The sequence below is a fragment of the Schistocerca serialis genome, unplaced genomic scaffold, assembly GCF_023864345.2.
Source record: "Schistocerca serialis cubense isolate TAMUIC-IGC-003099 unplaced genomic scaffold, iqSchSeri2.2 HiC_scaffold_157, whole genome shotgun sequence".
Classification (NCBI taxonomy): domain Eukaryota; kingdom Metazoa; phylum Arthropoda; class Insecta; order Orthoptera; family Acrididae; genus Schistocerca; species Schistocerca serialis.
The window spans coordinates 77,501-82,500 of NW_026047716.1; the positions used below are offsets into that span (position 1 = coordinate 77,501).

General features: G+C 51.7%; 1 non-coding gene across 1 annotated transcript in view; it reads left to right on the forward strand.

Moving 5' to 3' along the window:
- Positions 1–4,187: 4,187 nt before the first annotated feature.
- LOC126443550 (small subunit ribosomal RNA) overlaps positions 4,188–5,000 on the forward strand; it is a 1,909-nt gene continuing 1,096 nt past the window's right edge. Inside the window, exon 1 of the ribosomal RNA XR_007582000.1 lies at positions 4,188–5,000. This exon is cut by the window's right edge and continues 1,096 nt beyond it. This is a non-coding gene — a ribosomal RNA (small subunit ribosomal RNA).

Consider the following 5,000-nt stretch of genomic DNA (forward strand, 5'->3'; position numbering starts at 1 on the left):
TATCTGAACCTACGCTATATCGTACCTTAACCTAACCTATATCGTACCTTAACCTAACCTATATCGTACCTTAACCTAACCTATATCGTACCTTAACCTAACCTATATCGTACCTTAACCTAACCTATATCGTACCTTAACCTAACCTATATCGTACCTTAACCTAACCTATATCGTACCTTAACCTAACCTATATCGTACCTTAACCTAACCTATATCGTACCTTAACCTAACCTATATCGTACCTTAACCTAACCTATATCGTGCCTTAACCTAACCTATATCGTGCCTTAACCTAACCTATATCGTGCCTTAACCTAACCTATATCGTGCCTTAACCTAACCTATATCGTGCCTTAACCTAACCTATATCGTGCCTTAACCTAACCTATATCGTGCCTTAACCTAACCTATATCGTGCCTTAACCTAACCTAATTTGTGCCTTAACCTAACCTAATTTGTGCCTTAACCTAACCTAATTTGTGCCTTAACCTAACCTAATTTGTGCCTTAACCTAACCTAATTTGTGCCTTAACCTAACCTAATTTGTGCCTTAACCTAACCTAATTTGTGCCTTAACCTAACCTAATTTGTGCCGTAACCTAACCTAATTTGTGCCGTAACGTAACCCATGTTGTGCCGTAACGTAACCCATGTTGTGCCGTAACGTAACCCATGTTGTGCCGTAACGTAACCCATGTTGTGCCGTAACGTAACCCATGTTGTGCCGTAACGTAACCCATGTTGTGCCGTAACGTAACCCATGTTGTGCCGTAACCTAACCCATGTTGTGCCTTAACCTAACCCATGTTGTGCCTTAACCTAACCCATGTTGTGCCTTAACCTAACCCATGTTGTGCCTTAACCTAACCCATGTTGTGCCTTAACCTAACCCACGTTGTGCCTTAACCTAACCTACGTTGTGCCTTAACCTAACCCATGTTGTGCCTTAACCTAACCCATGTTGTGCCTTAACCTAACCCATGTTGTGCCTTAACCTAACCCATGTTGTGCCTTAACCTAACCCATGTTGTGCCTTAACCTAACCCATGTTGTGCCTTAACCTAACCCATGTTGTGCCTTAACCTAACCCATGGTGTGCCTTAACCTAACCCATGTTGTGCCTTAACCTAACCCATGTTGTGCCTTAACCTAACCCACGTTGTGCCTTAACCTAACCCACGTTGTGCCTTAACCTAACCCACGTTGTGCCTTAACCTAACCCACGTTGTGCCTTAACCTAACCTACGTTGTGCCTTAACCTAACCCATGTTGTGCCTTAACCTAACCCATGTTGTGCCTTAACCTAACCCATGTTGTGCCTTAACCTAACCCATGTTGTGCCTTAACCTAACCCATGTTGTGCCTTAACCTAACCCATGGTGTGCCTTAACCTAACCCATGGTGTGCCTTAACCTAACCCATGGTGTGCCTTAACCTAACCCATGTTGTGCCTTAACCTAACCCATGTTGTGCCTTAACCTAACCCATGTTGTGCCTTAACCTAACCCATGTTGTGCCTTAACCTAACCCATGTTGTGCCTTAACCTAACCCATGTTGTGCCTTAACCTAACCCATGTTGTGCCTTAACCTAACCCATGTTGTGCCTTAACCTAACCCATGTTGTGCCTTAACCTAACCCATGTTGTGCCTTAACCTAACCCATGTTGTGCCTTAACCTAACCCATGTTGTGCCTTAACCTAACCCATGTTGTGCCTTAACCTAACCCATGTTGTGCCTTAACCTAACCCATGTTGTGCCTTAACCTAACCCATGTTGTGCCTTAACCTAACCCATGTTGTGCCTTAACCTAACCCATGTTGTGCCTTAACCTAACCCATGTTGTGCCTTAACCTAACCCATGTTGTGCCTTAACCTAACCCATGTTGTGCCTTAACCTAACCCATGTTGTGCCTTAACCTAACCCATGTTGTGCCTTAACCTAACCCATGTTGTGCCTTAACCTAACCCATGTTGTGCCTTAACCTAACCCATGTTGTGCCTTAACCTAACCCATGTTGTGCCTTAACCTAACCCATGTTGTGCCTTAACCTAACCCATGTTGTGCCTTAACCTAACCCATGTTGTGCCTTAACCTAACCCATGTTGTGCCTTAACCTAACCCATGTTGTGCCTTAACCTAACCCATGTTGTGCCTTAACCTAACCCATGTTGTGCCTTAACCTAACCCATGTTGTGCCTTAACCTAACCCATGTTGTGCCTTAACCTAACCCATGTTGTGCCTTAACGTAACCCATGTTGTGCCTTAACGTAACCCATGTTGTGCCTTAACCTAACCTATAATGTGCCTTAACCTAACCTAAAGTGCGCCGTAACCTAAACTATATTGCGCCTTAACCTGACGCACGTTGTCGCTGAACCTGCTCTGTAATTGTTATGCAACCCGTTAAAGTAGTGTAGTGTTGCCTAACCGCAACCCTCGCAATATAGTTCGCTACTCGCACTGCCCGGTCCCCTGTGTATCGCGTCATGTTAAACACCTTGCAGGTGTTGCTGACTTTCCACATGCTCCTGCTATACACTGTAGTGTGGATAGCAGCAGGACGTACATGCCCCCCCCCCTTCCCCCATGCCTTCGCAAGCTGGTCGGTGAGAAGTTTGCATGTTCAATGCCCTTCGCATGCCGACGTACTCAGCCTACGTTGTGGTACGGCCTGTCACCTGTCCGCCGATGTACGCAAAACCCACAAACTGTACTGCACATTGCTCCGTATGTACTGAATGATACATCGTGGCCCATGTGACCGTATGACGACAGCGCCTAGCAACGGCGGACCATACAGTCCAAATATTGTGCACGCAGCTACGTGTCGTCTCCCTATAAGAGCTGGATTGCAGTGTGGTACGCCATACAGACGTGTGGGAGGAACGGACGCCCTGGATGGCGATCAGCATGAGCAGTCTGTTGATGTAGTGGAGCGTGTATTCGGACGTAGTCGTCTCTTCTCACACACCGTGATAGCATGTTGCACCGCGTTCCACATCTGCGACATGCTGCAGAGGCGGGCTGACAGTCGTTCGCGCAATGGACACCGCATACGTACGGGGTCTACCTTCCACGTGTTCTCTAGGCGTGCACATGTTGTTGCGTCTATGTGGGCAGACGTAGTGTGTTGTGACACCTGACACAGGCATGCAATACTCGTTGCAAATGGCGATGGACGTGTACGTTTGCTGGTGACGTTACGCAAATGAACAACCGGTAACCCGTTGTGGTGCGGTTGTTCTCGCTAGAGGTGAATCAGTGTTGGCGACGATCGGTCGAGCTATTAACCGGTTGTTTCAGGGATACCCACCATGCCCACGAACGTGAAAGGGGACCCACCATGCCCACGAACGTGAAAGGGGATCTGGGTGTGAGGCGATACGCGGCGGTGGCTGGGTGGGACCGTCCCCGGCCGGTGAGGGGGGGCCGCCCGGCGTGCTGGCAGCGCGGTGCGTGGGCGCACGCGCTACAGCCGGCTGGTGGGGGCGGCCGGTGGCAGGCGCGCCGGCCGACGGACGCGGCAGGCGGCGCAGCTGCGCGCCGGCGCCCCCTGCTCGCGGCGCCTTGCGGCCAAAGTAGGTCCTCGCGGGCCCGGTGCGAAGCGCGGTGGCCATCTGCAGTGTGCTGGTCCGATTGAGGACTTTGTGCGCTGAGGATGCGCCGCCGCCCGGCGCTCGGCGCCGCGACGCCGTCTGCTGCTCGGTCGCCCCAGCGGTTCTCGCAGGTGGTTTGTATCGCAGCTGTGCGGACGTGTTGGCGCGTGCGCTGTGCTGGGAGAGTTCGCTTCGGCACCCAAGTAGGGCTTTTGTCCTTCTGTGGCGCTGGCGTTGGAGCTGCCGGTCACCGTAGGTGGCGCGTGTTGTCTCCCGCCGGCAATGCCACGACAGCACGCTCCCGGGCCTCTGTCGGCAGCGGCAAGCTCAGTTGGGAGCACGGGTGGTCGCACCTAAAGCGTCTACTCGCCTAACTCCGGGCGATTGCGCCTCTCTCGAACCCGACCAAGTACTTAGGACGGCGCTGCGCGCCGCCGGGACCTGAGAGGGTTTCGAGGTGTGTTGTGCAGGGGAGCTCAGCCTCCTCCTGTTTGCAGAATAATTGAGCGGACGCTTGCGTGTTCGCGCGGGCCCCCGGGACACACTCCCGGGCGGCCGGCTGCTCAGCTCTAGTTGACGCAGCTCCCTGGTTGATCCTGCCAGTAGTCATATGCTTGTCTCAAAGATTAAGCCATGCATGTCTCAGTACAAGCCGCATTAAGGTGAAACCGCGAATGGCTCATTAAATCAGTTATGGTTCCTTAGATCGTACCCACGTTACTTGGATAACTGTGGTAATTCTAGAGCTAATACATGCAAACAGAGTCCCGACCAGAGATGGAAGGGACGCTTTTATTAGATCAAAACCAATCGGTCGGCTCGTCCGGTCCGTTTGCCTTGGTGACTCTGAATAACTTAGGGCTGATCGCACGGTCCTCGTACCGGCGACGCATCTTTCAAATGTCTGCCTTATCAACTGTCGATGGTAGGTTCTGCGCCTACCATGGTTGTAACGGGTAACGGGGAATCAGGGTTCGATTCCGGAGAGGGAGCCTGAGAAACGGCTACCACATCCAAGGAAGGCAGCAGGCGCGCAAATTACCCACTCCCGGCACGGGGAGGTAGTGACGAAAAATAACGATACGGGACTCATCCGAGGCCCCGTAATCGGAATGAGTACACTTTAAATCCTTTAACGAGTATCTATTGGAGGGCAAGTCTGGTGCCAGCAGCCGCGGTAATTCCAGCTCCAATAGCGTATATTAAAGTTGTTGCGGTTAAAAAGCTCGTAGTTGGATTTGTGTCCCACGCTGTTGGTTCACCGCCCGTCGGTGTTTAACTGGCATGTATCGTGGGACGTCCTGCCGGTGGGGCGAGCCGAAGGCGTGCGACCGCCTCGTGCGTGCTCGTGCGTCCCGAGGCGGACCCCGTTGAAATCCTACCAGGGTGCTCTTTA